The sequence below is a fragment of the Trematomus bernacchii genome, unplaced genomic scaffold (genome assembly GCF_902827165.1).
Source record: "Trematomus bernacchii unplaced genomic scaffold, fTreBer1.1, whole genome shotgun sequence".
In the NCBI taxonomy this organism is placed as follows: Eukaryota; Metazoa; Chordata; class Actinopteri; order Perciformes; family Nototheniidae; genus Trematomus; species Trematomus bernacchii.
In genome coordinates this window covers 10,617,131-10,637,533 of record NW_022987714.1, presented here as the reverse complement: position 1 = coordinate 10,637,533, position 20,403 = coordinate 10,617,131, and the positions used below count along the sequence as shown (strand labels likewise).

The window sequence follows — 20,403 nt, the reverse complement described above, 5'->3', positions numbered from 1 at the left end:
TGGAGATATAAAAAAAAATGCATGAATAAATAAATGTGAACTAGGTCAAATAAGATATAAATGAACAACAAAAATAAAATACGCTACATTTATTTGTTATTGGCTATGGGTTATTGGTTATGTTCACATACTTATTTGGTTATTAAAATGTAAACCGATCTTTTTCATATGGGTGTTTACAGTTGTACCCCCTAGATCTAGTCTCTAGTAATTCTGCTCAAAGTGCACCAGATTGAAGCATTTTACTTTAAAATGTTAAAACAAATCTTTCTGGGGGGGCATACCCCCGGACCCCCCTAGAGGATGTGACGTCCACCCCCCAATTAAAACATGTTCATACAATAATGAATACATTTGAAACCTTCTTTATGTATATAACCAACATGTCAATACGTTTCAGTTTTTTGTAGTGTATTGGTCTTTTGTAGAGATTTTTCATTTATTCTTTATATATTCTATTGTGTATTGCTTGGAGGGGGGGGGCACCAAATCATAATCTCGCCTAGGGCACCAAAATGTCTAGGACCGGCCCTGGCCCAGGGACACAACGTCATGCTGACTGCAGTGGGGTTTGAACCTGTGCTCCCCTGATCCGAACACCAACGCACTAGTCCACTGCGCCACACGCATCAATTGCATTTGTCTTAAATGACAGCAGAAACATTCTTATATTTAGACTTTTTTTTATTCAAACATGAACACATTTAACAACATTGCGTGGTCATTTTAAACTGTTTTCAATTTTGATCAATGAGTGCCGTGCAATACTTCTACTTGTATTTTTGGTGTGTGTGTGAAGTTGTTTGATGGTTTATTTCTTAAAATAAGAACAAATAAATCTGTTCCATGCCGGGAATTTATGCAAACCAATGCTGTAACTTGTTACTGGTTAATTCTAGCTCAATATAAGATATCATTTTTTAATAAGAAAAAGTAAGATATATTTTCTCAAAGTAAGAATACTTTTCTTAAAGGTGGGGTAGGTAATTTTGGAGAAACCAGCTCGAGTGCGCTAGAATTTGAAAATACACAGCCGGAAAAAATCTGCCACTTCCTTATAGAGCCCCTCCTCCAACACACACAAACGCGCACATGACCAATGAGGGCACGAGATAAGTTTGTGCACAGATGGAAGGCTGACAGGCAGGTAGGCCATCCAGTTATTTTAGCCGGGCCGGCTAAAATGATTGGTCGTGCTTTTTACAGTACTACGGCTTCCACAGATGAAATTTTTTTATGGATTTTTTGTCAAAGCACTTAAGATATTCATTGCTATCGGGATGTTAAGAGCATTCCATGGAATATAACAAAAAGTGTATCTCAAGCCGGTTTCTCAAACTTACCTACCCCACCTTTAAGCAAAACATTCTTAACAAGATAATTTGACTTTTTAGACGAAAAATAAGAATTGTTTCCCAGAAACAATTTTTTTTTACTTTCTTAAAAATCCTTTTTTGCAGTGCAGGGCTCCCATTCAGCCATCCACACATTCAGGATCCCATGGGAGAGAGACTCAGCCACAGTCTCATCTACAGAGTCTGCGTAAAGCTACCTTGATCTTCCCACAGGGGCCTAGGGATGATGCCTCGTGGCTGCAGGCATTTTGTCGCCTGCACACTGCCTCACTGGAGTGAATAAGAAGATTCCAGGAATCCAATTACCAACTCGCTCACTCTGAGTCAGGGCAGACAGCAAGACTGCACAGCAGCGCCCAAGGAGAAGCGGTATAATACTGCGTTGCAGCCTCTATGACATTAGCTTAGCGTGCCTTTTGCTGGAGCTCAGGCTAGGGGATCATTATCTGCATTAGGTACAGTGACAAAATATGGAAACAATGTGCACCAAAAACTCTCCTGACAGTGACACAGGCCCGATCTAGGGCACTTTCTGCATAGACTCTATTATTGCAAAGTAGAGCATGTCACAGGATTGTGAGCTACAGTAAGACACTATTTTTCGCAAATATTGGCTGTGATCTGGTGTCAGCGTGGCATGAATGAATGTCAGAAGAGATGCCAACCAGTTCAGTAGGCTGCGATCCACATAGGCCATCTGCCTTACCCAGAGGAGAAGAGCCCCCTGCCAGGACAAACACACGTATATGAACACAATCGCAAAGATTTGACATGCAGGCAAGTCGTCTTGTCACAACCAGACACATGCTTGCACACTTGACGAAGCTGACATATGTAAGTCTCTTTCCTTCCCCCTCCCTTTCTCCAACCAACACACACCAGTGCACACTTACGCACAGAGGTGAGTTACCTAAGGGCTAAAAGTAACTATGGATTTTAAATCCCATTATGTAAAAGCTCTCCTGTGTGTGACCACAGGCTATATATGCACTTTGTAATCCAGAGCAAAAGCAGCAGGAGTTTACTGTGCCTAGTTAGGGCGGACACGCAGCAGATGTGTTGCTGTTGTAGTAAACAGTTCAACTTTACTTGTTTTCCGATTATTATGTAACATAGTGTCTCTTCGAAGTCAATTATAGTCAATAATAGAAACGTTTGCATTGGCAATGAGCGGTACATGCAAGCTGAAAAATGATATAAAGTCTTTAAACTGTATGAATTGCTATAATAAATCTTTTACAGCACCTACGGTAGCATGCGCTCGAATGAGTTGGAAAGTATAAAACAGATGCTGAGATCCCAATTCCCATTTCCTTTTTTAACTAGCTTACAGTTGAAGATGCATTTTGATGGGAAATACAATGTGTTGCACTCCAGACTAGCTCTGGAGTGTTCACAACTGAAACACAATAGCTATAAAGTGTGTGACAGCTCCTAAAAGGATTGTTAGAGGGATAATAACGGAGGGAGGAAGAAGCTAGAGGAGAGAATTAATCTAGCTTTCTGCTCAGGCTTTAAAGTTGCTCTGCGCGGAGAAAACTTCTGACTCGGATCTGACGACGCTTGGTTGTGGATAAATAGCCAACTGTATAGTGGGGGCACGGAAACTAATCAATGTTTAGATGCTATCTCCTAAAATGTCGACAGCGGCAGTTTATGCAATTTAAGCCAGATCATCCTGCCCTGTAAGAGGGAACAATCCTCCCTGTGATGAATAATGAGAAAGGATAAAGATTCTTTTGCAAAGCAGAGGGCTTTAAAAGGCACTTAATCAAAAAAGAAATCAGCTCTAGCACTTAACATTTAGTTGACGATCAAATCTTTGCGGGGAGCAGTGCAAGACACATTCCTTGCCTCCTGCTTGTTGGTGTCTTTCCCATCCATGTCTCTGTGGTAATGGTGGTGATGATTTTACAAGACTCCATCTAATTAGCTTGTTACAGAGAGACTAATCAGAGCCAAGGCAGATAATTAGAGCCTATCAGCTCTGGAATGATAATGAAGAATGTACTATGTGTGTAAGTGTGTGCGCGTGTGTTTGTGCGGCAAAACACGGGCAAGTGGGAGTGCACGCTGCGCTGCAAACATGTGTGATTTCTCTCTGATCTGGTGAGTAAAGTGCGGGCCCGGCTGTGAGTGATGCCCCATGAGCAGCAACTCGACACAAACTGCCCCACCTCGGCGAGACACAAAATGTGATCAAATAACCGAGGCAAAAGGCTCACGGGCTGCACTGGATTTTATTCAGTCAAATTTGCTTTCTCCTCGCTCAGTATGATGAAAAGCAGGCCTATAAAGTATCCCAGAATCCCATAAGGATAATAGCATCATAACAAAAACACAAAAAAAAGTAGATGACAGGGTTGCACCAAAGCTAAGTTACTACAATGACTACAGTGTGTTTGTTTGTGTGTGTGTGCATGAGTGTGTGTTTTGTATCACTGCAAGCCTGCCTGTTGATGTTTCTTGCCGTTAATCCTCTCCTTGGGAAGTTGCTATATAAAGCAGCTAAGTGGCTTGCCGGTTTGAGAAAGAAAAAAAAAAAGTTGTCTCAAGTGCTTCAATGCACATGTACACTGCCCACAGTACAGGACAATGAGTGTGTGTGGGAAGGGGATGAGAGGGAAAAGAGTGAAGGAGGGAGGCGCAGATACAGAAACACAAATATCTACAGGGGAAGAGGCAGGTGGCGTGGAGGATGGAGTATTGTGTGATGCTTAGCAGAGAACGTAAAATAACATGCCAGAGACGAGAGCATAAGGAAACAAACAAAAAGATGCATCCATGTTGGGAGAGAAATCTCCCAGTAGCAGGCCAAAGGAGAAGAAAATGAAGATATAGAACAAACGGTGTAATTAATGTCAGAGGGTCTTCTAATGGACCCCTGGATCCTCCTACGTCTAATGAGGGAAGAAATTAGGATACAAATATTTCTGTGTGGAATTAAAAAAAACTGCGTCTGCAAGCATAATTATCAATGGCCCGTGCGAGACGTGGAATTTCAGAGGTGCTTCCCTGGCAGCGAATGAATGGAAAGTGAAAATCAGCTCAATAGGGGAGTAATAAGGTACATTAACCAAATGTTTGCAGTGTTAAGGAGGCTCTATTCTAAGCCGCCCACCCCCCAGCTCTGTGCTTAAAGCAGAGTGTGAAGCCGTCAGCAGGAGATCAACACGCTAAAAGCACCAGGGACAGAAATCTATTAACTCTGGGATCCCGACAGCACACACTCTGGACTCTGCAGCTCAGAATGGCTGACACACTTGGAGACACACATTCAGGCTTTTTCAACACAGAACAATTGCAAATGGTAGACGTCTTTAAATTCGGCACATTGCTTACTCCAAATCCGCATCTATGCAGAAAACCCCCATAACAGTGTTTGATAAAGCAGCCAGTGAGAAGTCTTTTCGTAACTGCAAACAATTTGCAACAATATTCCTTTGTGGTACACATTACATCTGCAGTTAATTAAAAAAAGGTCCTGTGTATATAAGTAAAAAAAAGCATCGCTTCAGTTTACTAATGGAGTGTTTAGAGGCTACCAAACAGGCCATGTTACACAACAACAACAATCATTTTCAAAATGGCCACCAAGACATGTAAGAAGAAGCAAATTGGATGTTGGTACTGACTTTTTCAAGAGTACTTCTACATTTACTTGAATACAATTGGAGCTTACAGGTAACCTTCAGAGCTTAATCAGAAATATTTATTTTAAATTAACACGTCACCATGCTGTTTTGTAATTTGTGCCACTTATCTCTACAGCATCTCTCCCTGTATTGTTTTTAATATCTTTCTCTGTTTTAGTGAGTTGTTGTTTTGTTCGGCTCATTTTATGTGCTTCTTTTTGTTATATATTTCACAAAATGATGTTAGCTTAGTTTTATTTCCTTTTTTGTTATTGTTTGGGGAGCTACATATTTGCGTTTCCTCAATTTGAATCCAGTTGCTAAAACAGTTTCTAAACTGAGGACCCCCACCCCCACACAGTACTAGTGACTCGCCAGCTGTTGTACAGCAACAGCAGGGAGACAGAAATGGATGGTAAAATAGAACAATGCATGTACAGGTAAATGCATGACTCACCAAAACAATAGATAGCAAAGCCCTAAATTGGCTCTAGAGAGTCAAGTAGAAAACAGAATAGACCCACACAGCAGTAATTATTCCAGGAGTACAGCTAGAGCCTAAACTGTAATATTAATAATAACGTTAGAGGTTGCTTCACTGAAGATGTTCAGTTTCTCTTAAAATCACAGATATATGCTGCAGTCCCCCTGCATGACCCTGAACAGGATAAGTGGTTGGATGTACAAGATAGTGCCGACAGCTGTAGTCTCTTTTCTGGTGGGTTCATGTTTTTGTAGTTCTGCCAAAATTATTACAAAAGTTATTCAATCCCTTTTGTTTAATTGCTTTGAGCAGAGGAACATGTGCCCTATTCACTCGCATAAAAGAGGAGCATTTAGAGCGAAGCAAGTGTTCAATGGAGATATACTGGCACTACCCTTCAGGGAGAGGGAATACAAGTTAGCTGAAACATTTTAAAGTCGATTTTAAAGAACTATGGCGAATGATTTATTTGTATGGCATATGCATTTGGCTTCACATGTTCAAAATGACTTAATCTGACAAATTATCATATATGTTTTATTCCATCTACTCCTTTACATGCACAGTGATATAATGGAAAAATGAAAGTAGCTTGACAACAAAGGGAAAGAAAATGAAAAATCAATGACTGATTCCCATCCCCACTACAATATTGTTGTTTTTTAAACAAGAGAAAATAAATATTGAGCCACAATTCCCTAGTGATACTTAATGCGTGCTGCTTTCCATAGCCACCGACAAGGACAGATAACCAGACGCACATTATCAACGAGAGCCTATGCATTATAGTCTTATATTCTTTGGGTTCCTCCACCCAAGGCTTTAAACCCCCGTAAGACTGCAGACACTGCCTTCACACAGTCACTCTCATTCATAAAAGAACCCACATGCCAAAGCATTCAGTCGGAAAAAGGATACTCAGGCAAAAACTGAAAAATCACAGTTACTTATCTTATACCGAAGGTTTGTATAAAATATGCAGCCGTAGACTGTAGTTATTAAAGTGAGAACATGTTGTTGTCAAGCCTGGTCTAAAGGTTTGGCTATGAAGAACATGTTGAAGGTAAAACATGGTTTTATCTTTTTAAGGCTTTCAGTACTTCAATAACATGTGTTATGTAATTATGTATCACAAAGTGAACTCTAAAACAGGAGTAAACTCTGTAACCACTGCCGTAATGTTTGATTGAATGAAGACAAACTCTGAGGCAACAGATACTGTCTCATTAAGTGAGAGTGAAGTCTAGTTTTTCAGGAATGCAGGTTTTATTCATTGGCAAATTGTAACCTTCACTGAACATTTACAGCCACTAGACAACTTTACTGCTACACCTTTGAAACTGCCCCGATCGCCTTCACCTGTCTAAAAAAAGTTGTGAATTACCTCAACCATAAGAGGTTCTCCAACATAAGTTATAAATGTGTACAAAATATTATGGGCAGATGCATTCCTTACAATTCGACCTTAGCCGTGGACAGACAGACACATTTTTTGTATATTTTGACTTGAGCAGGAAAACCAACAACAAGCATAACATTAATGTCAACATCCATTAAGCGAAACTGGCTCACATAAATGGAATGCGGCCATCATTAACGTTACTCATTCCAGCTGTGCTTTTCCTGCGATGAAAAATCACAACGGCTGCATTGAAAAAGGCCTATTGTGTTAAGATTGAGATTTGTGTGTGAAAGAGATTGAATAATAGAGTCTGCAGCATTTGCATTTTTAAAGAACACATAAAGGTAGGGTGCATCTCTTCTGACTTTGAGATTGGGCCATATAAAGCTTGTAAATTAGGTAAATTGCTGTAGCAACATGCTGACCAGAAATAATTTGAACGTGAAGTGACGGAAAAGCAGAAAGCAAAAATACATCCATGACAGGAACCTTAGTCACTTTCAAAATGACTCATCAAACCCCTGCTGGCCATAGAAATGAGCCCATCCGAGGTAATCAAAATGTCATGTCTGTACTGAAAATCATGCCTTCTTCCTTTTCTCTGTGGGGCCAGCAATTTTTCTATGTCTCTTATGTACCAACATTTGTGTATTTTTAAAACCGTATTCTCTTTGTCTATCTGAATTTTTTATTTCCACTAAGGGAAGTTTACAATTCAAATTGTGCATGTATCAAATGTTGAAATGAAACAGACTAAAATCAAAACATAAACTTTCCTTTAAGCATTTAACTCCCTGTTACATTTAAGTGCCATTAAAATGTCATTGGCACACACACACACACACACACACACACACACACACACACACACACACACACACACACACACACACACACACACACACACACACACACACACACACACACACACACACACACACACACATCCTATGTTTGTTCTACATAACACTTCAATGCACCGTTCTGTATGGAAGTTGCTCTACAGAGTATGGTATACAAACAGGGGATGATCCACTATTATGCCCACATTGTATGGTATGCAAAGTAATATATTCAGTGGTGTCAGTCTGAGCCTTCATGGAGCCCTGTGGGATGTCTGATCAATTAGCAGACCGGGTCGTTGAATGGTACAGCATGAAAGGGAGTTTTGAGAGCCAAAAATATCTGGAAGCAATAACTGAGTCATAAGGATTGATCAGGAACCACACTGCACCTCTTCACATATTTATTTACGTTTATTTTGTTTTATGACGGATAAGAAATATTTTAAGCCTTTGAGATAAAGTTTTAAAACATCTACTCAGTGTTTCTGATGTACGCTTTTCACATATGCGATTAACACATAAGAGAGGAGAGAATTACTTTAAAGTCAATAGCTGTCAATGGAGCCAATTATTCATTTCCAAATAAAACGTTTGGCTTGCTCTTAAAAGGAATGTGATTCATGCTTATACTGTATGGATCTTTTTAGTCATGTTGTTATAATCGTCATGCGGCAAAGTCAACGCATAAAGGACTCAGCGTCATGAGAGGAGCCATGGTTACGTTCATTGTCATGGTTCTTTAAGTTGTCCTACATATAAAAAGGAAACCTTATTGATTGATATTTCTCTTTGACACTGAATACATGGTTGTGTCTGAAGGCATTTGCTGTTTTCGCAGAAACTGTAGCTGTATGGAAGACAAACTCTTTTACATAAGCTACCACACAAAGTTCTGTAGATGAGTATGAAAAACATTCCTAGCTTTGCTTTCACACAAGGGATAACATTAACTTGGACAAATTGGCCTCAAGGTACAAGCTTTATGTATTTGTGATCACCTTACTGTCGTGACATCTGGCTTTGTTGCACCTCACCCCACATTAACCTTGGCTACAGTATGTCGCAACAAAGAGAAGTGATAATTACACACTCCAGGCTCAAAAATAACATTTGTAAATATGGATGAGCAAAGGAATTATATAAAATGTTTGAAATAAAAAACAATTTCATATTTGACTGAATAATAGAACAGACCAGTACTTAACATGGCCTGCCAAATACGTGTGCCAGCAGTATCTTCCTACAATCTTTTAAACAAAAATAATTGAAAAATGGCATCGTTTGCATCGATGGCGAAATGTCAAGAATGTTGATCGACCGAGCGTATATTGAGTTTTACATCCAACACTAATTAGAATATGTGGATGAGTATAGATGAAGGGACGAAGACTTGTCCTGCCAACAATGGAGACGGATCAGAAAGCCCTTCACTGATCTGACTGCCGATAAATACAATTAATACAAACAACTCCTTATAGAAATATGTTTTTTCTTTAGTATTAAACTCAACTGTGTTTTAAATGTGTAACTTAAGTGAATTTCTTTTTTAAATATGTTGGCAACCACCTGTATTAATGTATCAGATTCTATGAGCATTGCATGTTAAAGAGCTCCTGATCTGCTTGTAGGGGTGCTCCCTCTCCTGTAGTGTGTTCTATAGGTTTCTGTGCATGTAAATGGTCTGCAAAAGGCTAAAATCCCAAAGTTTCTAACAGAAGGAGTTTCTCTCTCCCCGCCTGAAACGCCTCGATTGGACCTCCGTAACGTAGTGACAGTCACGCTTCTAATGGCTAGCAATCCAACACAAAATACAAATATGAAACCTGAAAATGAGCATGATATGTCCTCTTTAAATCTTCTAGCATTAGCTACAGCAGTAAAACAGGATAAATGTAATTGAGTAATAAAATGTCAAAATATTTATGTAAATGAAATACTAAAGTAAAATACAAGTATTTCAATGTTCAGTAAATATTTTTGGTTACTTTCCGCCAGGTTACAGAGCCTTGACACCATGTTTGGCATCCAGGGCTGATTCTGAGGCTCTCATATGAAACTGAACCAAATTGTCCCAGTTTAATCATAAGCACAAACAACACAAACTGAAAGGATTTGAACTGAACAGATGGATTCAAGTCAAATGTCTCTTCTTTGCAGAGAAAAAAAAAATCTATTGTCGAACTCCACCATAGTGAATCCATAATGATTGAGTTTTACATAAACAAGAAAAACCTCTAGAGGGGAAAAATGACACGCACTATTATAATAGAGGGTATGCATTGACGTCAGCTTTTCCTGTAATTCAACTGACTCACCCCCTCAGAAGGCCAAAGTTATACGTGGAATAAAGTGCGTTACTGGAAGTAATACAAAATAAACTTTTAGGGTATCGCTTGGCTCTTTTCTGTCTGCCAGGAGAGAGGGAACCAACAGGACGTCAAACTTGTAACAGGCAGGTTACGAGGTCTCGCTGTTTGTTGGGTGGAAGGTAGACAGGACATGTCTTAATACTTCCATCAGTAGGCTAACATTTATTTGGCGAGGCTAACGTTTTTCCCAATCTTTGCGCTAAGCTAACACTGTGTTAAACGCAACCCCGACCTTCAGCATGTCTGTAAAGAGATCATGTTGATATTGATATTCTTATCTGCCTGTGTCTCCAGGCAGCAACGCATACTAATTCCCCACCAACTGTCGCAGTGATCATCTAATTGTGTCAAGTTGGACAATACCAATGTAAACAAACTATCAGCAAGACCAACAGTTGAGCGTACACTTCCCTATTAAGACCCACACAACAGGAGTATCAGTAACACATAAAACAGGACTAATAGTCCATTCACCGTTTCAGCTAATGCTAAATACACCATCAAAGCCAACAGGCCCAGTGCTCCCAACAAATCAATATTAGTCCTACGGCATAATGAGGGCAGTAACAGGTTGACTGTTCAAAGATAATTAGGTTTTCAGTTGGGTCCTAAAAGAAGACACAATGCTGCTGTATACATTTTTTATAAGGTAAATGTTTTCCAATCCCTGCTTTAAAATGCTTGGTTGTCTTTTATCTCTTATCTAGACTTTTAAACTGTACATTTTTTGTAACATAGTGAGATTGAGAGTTAAAAGCTTGCTAACAGCGGGCGCAAACAGCCCATTTGTTGGGGGAGAAGAAAGGATCTTCAGGCTAAAATTGATTGGAAGGCAACATAAGAAGCTTAAATATGCGTTCCTTAAATGCCACAGAGGTTGGTTTTCTTTGAGCTTTTGATAGGCAGGGGAAGGTAAATAAACAAATGATTACTTTTCATTTTTAGTACAGGTGATTGACATTGTGTGGGATTTCTTGCTTCTGCTCAAATAAAAGTAGGGAGAAATCACCATCCACAGGTATAAGGCTACATTTGCATAAGCACTACATTAGTAGTCAAGTATTGTATCTTCACGACTATCTGTGATATCACACATAATTAGATCGGGCTCTGAAGTATGCTCTCTATTCTCAAATCTGTGATGGAACAATGTCGCTGCTATCCAAACAGACACTTAGTGTAGTAATAATATGCACTCGAGCATACGTACTGTACAGTACATTGCACACAGCCACCGTTCCTCCCATTGACCCACTGGAAATAACATGGATGTGCCACAGCCCGTATGCCCACCCTGTTGCACACTGTAAAGCACAGACCGGTCATTTGGAAAGGTGGCACGAAGAGAGAAGAGAACATATCATTCCAGTGCTCACCTCTCTGCACTGCCTGTATCCCATAGGACAGCAACATTTTAAAGTTATTTTATTGATTTTAAAAGCTCTAAATGAAATGGCCCCCTCACAAATAGCAGAATATCTGTCATACTACACTCTAGTGCTGACTGATAAGCACATTTTCACGGCCATCGTGATATGAACATGTGTGATAAACACATTGCTGCCTGAAACAAATAAGAACAATATTTTTATTTTTGGGATGATAACCGAAACCGGATTTTGAAATGGCTCCAGGGCTAAAGAGCATAATATGTATTATCAAGCCGCATCCCTGCTCTGTGTGATGCTCCTCCACCTACACAAATACTCAAACACAGACACAGACACACAGAAGAAGCAGCAGAGCAGAGCAGTTAAGGTGACTCAACTTGACAAACAACTTTGTTTACTACTGTAAGCAACTGCAATAAAACCTTTGTAAGTATTAAGTCAATAACTACTATCAAAACGAAACTAACTTGAAGCTAATGGCGGATTGTGACAAACTAACAATAGATTTCTATGCAGTATAACTTAGTTTGCCACTTAAGAGTATGGCCAATTTCTCGTACACTTGTAAGAAGTACTGGCTTGAACAAAGCAGCCCCCCCTCCCTGTGATTCAGTGCCTGCAGCGGTACCTGCAGGCACTGAATCACATCAGAGGAGGACAGAGGACCAGACGAATTTCTGATACTGACTGATGTCTGTGTTCCTCCTTCTTTCTAAACTTCTCTCGGGATAATAAATTACTTTATTGACATTTTTAGATTGTTTCCACTGAGATATTAATGATTCTGTATAGTGACTTTGCTGTTGTGAAACATTGCTGTTGCTGCTCCAGAAACAACATCTAGGCAAGTTATTTAGGAAGTGTTCGATTCTAGACATGGACAAAGGAAATGCATATTGAGTATGCAAACTTTAATGTTATTTATCCCAAGTCATTGTCATCACAATATTGAACAATGTTGTCACACATCATAGATTTTTCTCATGTGATTCAGGCCTACAGAATCTGGGCCAAAGGTTCTTTACTTTAGGGACACCAAAGAAGGTCCCTGGGGATTGCCAGTTGGATGTGAAACAAATAACAACCTTACAATTAAAGTAAAAATACATATTTGTGTGGCTTTTATATTACTATTGTCTTTACAAGTTGTCTTTACTTTGCCTTAGAATAGATTTGTTTCATATATTAGTGATACATCTATGATCCAAGAGGGGGGTAGTCACAAACAGCAACCTGATTATTTTAAGGGTGTCGTGACTGGAAAAGATTGAGAACTGCTGCTCTGGACTATTAACACATCCAAGGAATAAAAGCTAAATTGCTGAAGTAGCGTTTAGCGCCTTTACCCCAAAACTATGGAAAACACTACCACTGCATATCTGACAATCAGAGTCTGTGAGTGGCTTCAAGACAAGCATACTTCTTTACCTTCTCTCAGATCAAGAACCTGGTCTATTATCAGACTCCTTACCTAGCTTATTTATGCTCTGCTCGTTTTGATCCTGACTTTATGTTCATACATCGGTTTCATCCTCTTATTGTTTTTGTCATGTTTTATTGCTTTCCATTATGTATGCTTTTCTTTGTTATTGTTTTGTTTTCCCCTGTGAAGCAACATGATCTGCATGTTATGAAAGGTGTTATATAAATACTATTTATTCATATTATTGTATCATTTCAAAATGCAATATTCAAGTGTAGTCTCTCAGAAAGAGGTATACAAGGTGTGTGCCATGTGAGCTTTCATGTGTCCCTGCCTGTAGCAGGGAACGTGTAGAGGTGTGTTTTCTACAACTGAATACATGGGTGCATGTTAAGTGTTACATGTATGTACTCTCTGCACAAGGATTTGTTCGGAGACGCGAGATTTTAGCTGGCGCCCCCTCCCCAGCCAGAGAATCGTACAGTAGAAAAGATAAAGATCAATAGAGTATCCAAGCAATACACAATAGAATATATAAAGAATAAATGAAAAATCTCTACAAAAGACAAAGACACTACAAAAACAGAACCTTATTGACATATGTAATATTCATCAAAAAGGCTTCAAATGTATTCAGTATTGTATGAACATGTTTGAATTGGGGGGTGGACATCACCTCCTCTAGGGGGTCCGGGGGTATGCCCCCCCGGGAAGAAATGTTTGAACATTTTAAAGTAAAATGCTTCAATCTGGTGCACTTTGAGCAGAATTACTAGAGACTAGATCTAGGGGGTACAACTCTAAACACCCATCTGAAAAAGATCGGTTTACATTTTAATAATCAATAAGTATGTGAACATAACCAATAACCCATAGCTAATAACAAATAAATGTAACTTAGGCCTATTTTATTTTTGTTGTTCATTCATATCTTATTTTACCAATTAACATTTATTTAGTAATGCATTTTTTTTAATCTCTCCAGTTTTAAACGATATTTTTGGTTTACTGTCCTATAGTATACATTGGAATGATTTCAAACCTGTTTATCCCAATAATTATAAAGGACTGCCTTGGAAATAATTGTTTACATAAATTGTGACCAAACCGTTTGAGACCCACGGAGATAACTTAGACTTAAGTGAACTATCTAAACACTCAGAGAGTCCTTTACCTCACTGAGCCTCTCAGTCTGACAGGAGAGCTCTCCTCCACCCTGGTTGTAGAAACATCTTCTTCTAATATCCGTTAGCGCAGCTAGCACCAGATTCTAATAACAACAGCGCCGGTACCGGTGTGCCCTCTCTCTCTCTCTTCCTCGCTCGCTCCCACGCTCACTCGCACTTTGGCTGTGAGCTGCGGGCGCCTGATAAGCCAACATCCCCCACTTTCATCACTTACAGCGCCCATCGTACAGGGCAAATGAAACGTGTAACCGGGGTGAAAAGGGCGTTATCTTTACTTAATTATTAATGTTGTTACATCAAGGCCGAAAATTAGGATGAGCACCAACGGTTTTTTTCCCTCCCAGAGCTACCAGCGCAGCGCCCCCCCAGATCTGGCGCCATAGGCGACCGCCTATGGCGCCTATGCCAAAAACCGGCCCTGCGTCAGAGTATTGAAGTATCATCGAATTTCGTCTTGTTTGTGCGTTCATGTGTACTTTGTGTGTGAAATTGTCTGTGCATGTATTGATGTGAAGTCCCGATATGTGTGTGTGTTGTACAGGATGTGTATTGATGTGTAAAAGTAGCAATGCACACGTGTTTCCAGGAGAAACCGCAGGATGCTCATACAGTATGCACCCCTCAGCTCACACCTGCTTTGGTTTAAGTGGAAAGTAGTAGGAGTTCCAAGAATGCCAAAGCAGCTCCAAAAAACTATATTTCCTCAAGGAATGGTGAGCAGGGTTGGGTGTTAATGTTGGTGAAGGTCGGGGGCAGAGAAAAGAGGAGAGGAAATGGCGATTGATATCATGTTGCTACCTCCATTCCAGCCAGAAAAGTGCACTGCTCATATAGAGGCTTTCATTTTGTCATTAGTCTCTATCAGCGGCCGTCTGTTAGTGTTACTGTGTGTCAGAGAGCTATCTTTCTCCCTCTCCCTGGTTTGATGATGGAGAGGTAATTTCAGCTTTATGACAGTACGACTCTAATGATGAGGATGGGAGAGCTGAGAGCATGTGAGGGTGGGGAACGGTGAAAAATACTTTGTGTGTCCCTGTGTGTGTACATAGCAAAAGCACACATCTGTGCCTTTACTCTGTGTGTGTGTTTGAGTGTGCGTGTGCGTGTGCGTGTGCGTGCGTGCGTGCGTGCGTGTGTGTGTGTGTGTGTGTGTGTGGACACAAGTGGGATAGGGTCCAACTTCTACTGCTGTACCCATCACTGAATGGGCTGTTAATGGAGAGTAATGAGGGAGTACTTCCATGGCAGATGTGTCCTCCCTGCAACTCTTTTTCACCCCGAGACTGTAAAGCTGACCCAAGCGAGACATCAGCAGGCAAGCAGCCGCTCCCTCGCTCTGATTAAAGCTATGCATGTGTTGCCGGAATTTCGACCGGGTTTGTTCGCTTTAAGTTTGCCCCGCGCCGGCGTACCCCAGGAAGTAAGAGTAAGTATCATTTCGACATAGCACCTACAGTCACATTAAATGACAAAAGCCCTGGCGGTGTCAGCCAGGCCCAAAAATCAGTTTGAGGGCCATCTTCTTCACTGGAGTGTGAAATTATTTTAGCTCTCGGCTCATTATAGGATTTTAAAATGCATTATAGTTAGGGCTTTTATGGTGTGCCGCGGCATTAATTCAATTTGCCCCATTCACGCTTTTTTGTTATCACGCTCAGTTCAAGCTACAGGGGGAGGAAGCTGCTGAGCATTGCTCCCCGGTCTTATCTTTAAAGGATATAAACTACACTACCCAGCTCAATCAGAGGCAGCCCGGACTGCTCCATCCCTTCATACAGTTTTCCGCTGTCTCCCCCTCTCCTTTTCTCCAAATGCTACTTCCTGTGACGACCTCCATCTCTCTTTCCACCCTCCATCCCTCTCACCATTTCCCTCTGAGTTGGTGATTGATGGCGGTTGTCCTGGGAGCCCTTTCGATATCTATCCATAGAAGCACATGCTATATAGGCAAGGGAACACAAATGCACGCACGGTCAGGGACGCCAACACACACAGACACACACACACACACACAAAGTTAGACCAGGGCCAGGGAGAAGCAACAGGGGGAATCGCACAGGTTTAATGGGAAAACAGGCCACAGTGTATGGGTAAGACAGCATTAATCTATCACTGAAACCAGAACCTGGGTCTGTGTTTGTTTAGCACACCAGAGGAGGGGAGCGGAGTCTTGGAACACCCTATCACTGTCTGTTATTGTGCATAGGTATAATAATGTGTGGCATTATTGCAAATGTATTTCTGCAGAAGTACAGCAGATTAGTATGGAGCAGCAGACTCTGACAGTGTTCCTCCAATGTAAATGCTGCAGGCTTGCACAAATGCACAGAAAAACATTATCCATTGTCTGCTTACACACACATGTGCACACAACAGGCTACACACTGCACTCCTCACATGCATTAAACTGTAACTCAGCATGTGACTGCCGCCTGGCTTATTGGTAATGGGGGAAGAGGAAGAGAGGATGAGGATAAAGTCCTCATTTAGATATCTAATCCAGTGAGCAGTCTGTCCTGTGTGCACCATCATCTCCCGTCATTAGCAGCAGGCCAGCAAGATTAAACAAGATCAATGTTTATCACCCACTGTGCGCAAGAGAAACCAAGTGTTAAAGCTCCCCCACCTCATCACAATAAATCACAATATCTGCTATCAGAGCCACGTTCACAACGGAAATCTATGATTATGTCTAACATATGTAGAAAAGACCAATATTAATCAACTTTAATGCCCCAAATCTGTGTTAATATTCACACATCCCCATTGGATAATCTCCTACTAATATTATTTTTTAAGAGCAATGCTCCATCAGTAGGATTTACTGTAAATATATGTTGGTCTCGCACTCAATCCAAATATTAAGTCAGGCTGAGTGACTCATTTGTAACTTTGAGCGAACGATTATTCACGGGGCTAACCGAACATTTAGGGGCAGATCCTCAATTTAGCGTTTGACAGACGCAGCCATTTCTCCATCAGAGATATCCATCAAAACCAAGTAAACGCACATTTGAACAATTTATTTTTCAAATGACTGATTAAATAGCAGCTGTGTTGTCAGGGCAGAAAGGGCAGGCGTAATTATGAGCCGATAACTTGTGAAAAATGGCATGACCTTAGCTCAGAGTCTAAAAACGCTCATTATTATTTGTATTCGTTCGAGTAAAATGGGGTTACGATGGTTGCTGCAAACCCTGTGCACTCAGCTCCAGATCTTGATCTTCAATGTGTGGCAGTGGCTCGTGCCAATCTTTGTGTTGCCGCGGCGAGGCTGGCACTACTCACGACACTAAGACATCCCTATCCCATCCTCCTCTGCACATCATCAGACTGTAGAGACCATATGGCCTGATTAGAACACAGAATTAAGCCCTTCACTGTCGAAGCAGATAGAAAGAAAAGCCATGCACGTTCGCTGGTTCCGCTGACACTAATTGTTAGCCTGAAACAAAAAGTGAGAAACCCCCTCACACACGCTCCACCCACACTCACACGTTTGGAACAGACATAACAGAAAATGTCCAAATACAGATGGGAAGAACATAACAAAAGCGTAGAATAAACAGTCCAAGCCAGATCACACAGCAAGCAGGAAGAAAAAAGGTCTGTTGTATGTCCTCCTTTGTGGTGTTTGGCTGCTGTTTGCATGTCTACCTATATATCTCACTGTCACACAAGCACACCTACAGTCAAATTGGAAAATATCCATATAACAGCCCATGTATGCTCTCTCCTGAATGCTCATCAGCCCTGAGAGGCACTAACATTTTTCTCCGCATCAAAAACACCTGCTACTCTGTAATCAACCGTCCTCTGGCTGTGATGGAGTTGTAGTCTGTCTCCCTGTTTCCCGGAATTGATTAAATAACTGAACCATGAGATGGACGCCATCTTCAAACACATTTTCTCATTTGAGCAGTAGTTCCCTCGCCTTCTACATATTCTTTCTGATCGCCAGTCAGACCAAAAAGTCTTGTTCTCATCTGTTCTGTTCTTTTTTGTTTCCTTCTGTATGGCAGTCATTTTCATCTTTTCAACAAAAGCCCCACTCACACTGTGCAAATTGGTGTCGCGCAATTACGGCAATTTCTGCCATTTGTGCACTTCCTTGCAAAGCAAAGTTCACGGCATGTCAAAACATCTCACTCGGCAACTTGGCCGTCCATGTGATCTTTTTATTTTTTTCTGCATTAAAAATCTCCTTGTTCACAGTTCACCCGGCAAAGCTTTCAAAGTTGACTGTGTCCTGCGTGTTTATCAGTGCCTTTTTGGCCCACCGAGAGCGGAGCTGCAGCCATTGTTATGCTCAGTTAATTGGACCTTTGGGTACAAAAGGTTGAGAAATTCAACACCAAATAGATAAATAAGCACAAGCATTGAAATCCCATGGCATGTCCCCGCGCTAGCTCCAATTTTCCCCTGCTCATTCCAGCGGTCTTGTCTGAAAGGCTGATTCATTAGAGTGCTTCAAGATCAGCCCTCGGACTCAATCACACACCTACCTCTGTGCGAGTTTGTAAACTATCAGCAACAGTCTGTCACAGCCTGTTCTGCGACAAATAAATTGGTGTTAAAGTGATGTTTTGTGACTGGGAGCAAAACAGCTCCTGGTTAATCAATAGCACAAAATCAATTCAGCTCTTCGGGGGAAAGTCACAAAGAGGCTATCCAGCATGCAAAAGGTGGAGCTGCGACAAAAGTTATAAATGGACACGGAGAATGGCAGGCATTGAGGGGAGAGCCAACTGCTACATTGTGTTAATTAAAAAATCCTAATTTAGCAGGAGGCAACATTGCTGTCATCAAACTCCTCAAACCTTAAAAAAATCACTATTATTAGATAAAACCAAAACTTCTCAGCTGTTGATTGGTAAATGTGCAAATGGTCTTCATTTATCACACAGGGAGGCATTCTGGGGATCTGTGCAGCTTGAGGTCAGCAAGACATTTACCTGACAGCGGCTGACTCACTGTGCAGTGTCTAGGGTTGACAATGTCTGGTAATGGGCATCAATAATGCAGACCCTTGGCCAGATAAAAACTCCCTGTCGCCATGACTGTCCTCACAACACTGCAGCACTCAAAACTCCCACCGCACACACCGCGCTCGTGTAATTTATGTGGGTCGACTGTTTTCATTGCAGGCTTCTGCTGTAATGAGATATATGCACTGCTTGTGTAAACAGTATGACAGACATATTCACACCTCTTGGGCTCTATAATTACGTTTTTTTCACGACTTAAGTCAACATATGACGCCCTGACATAAGCATATACGCATAAATAACTTCTTCACTGTTGCAGTTGCTCTGCTAGTCTTTGCCAATTGGATCTGTCATGGGGTCGATGCTGACCTTAAGCAGCCGTCTCTGTCTTTGTCATTATGTCATGATAAAATGTGGTGCTCATGCTATTAGTTATATTCATTAAGGCATGGCAGGTCTTCAAACCAAACAAAAGTTTTAGTGCCACAGATCTCCCTGCCAAGTGTCCTTCAAAGAAAGAGAACAGCATCAGTCAGCAAATGCCCCGCAATGACCTCTAGGAATAATGACTCCTGTCAGTCAGAAAGGTATTCTGGAGCCGCAAAATCCGACAAAGGTAGGGGGTCAGGGTGCGGGAAGAGTCATCAAAATGTCGGCTTTTGTAATACCCTTCGTTTACTTTCGGGTTTTTTTGTAGTTTGCTATCATTTTAATCCTAATGTCATCACAGCCAAGTCATGTGTGTGTCTTCACCTAACAAACTGTTAACCACACCCTTGTCCTATCATAACAATTATTTATTTTTCAACATTGATTTGAAACAGTTTTATGAGGCACAGAAATAGTGCATCTTTATTTGATATGTTCATCTTGATATTTCGGAAGTTCTCATATTATGGAAGTCTATACCACACTTGTTTGAGTAGCATTCATAGCGTAATCTAGGTTGACTATGGTTATCTTACGGTTCGCTGTCTGTCTGTTATAAAGTGATACAAAATAAGATGTTAAATATATAAATAAAGATTATAAAGAAATAAGATATACCTAAGGAAATAGTTCCTGAAAAGAGTGCATGGCCCAAACAGGTCTGGGAAGTGATGAAGCAGCTATTAAGTTTGCAGGTTTGAATTAGAACACTTTTTTTTGACACTGCACTATGTGCTCGATAGCGATGTGTTATATTTAAGTGTTAGATGTCACCGGATCATCACCTGCCTTGATGCTGTAACTTATTATAATATTAACCATTGACTGTATATATAAATATAATTAGATATATATAGATATTAACCCTTCTTCAGTTCCCCCTGCCTCCTTTGAG

At 40.7% G+C, this 20,403-nt stretch overlaps 1 protein-coding gene across 1 annotated transcript in view; it reads right to left on the bottom strand.

The window, feature by feature from the left end:
- LOC117491579 (neural-cadherin-like) overlaps positions 1–20,403 on the bottom strand; it is an 87,117-nt gene that overhangs the window by 59,361 nt on the left and 7,353 nt on the right. The window lies entirely within an intron of this gene.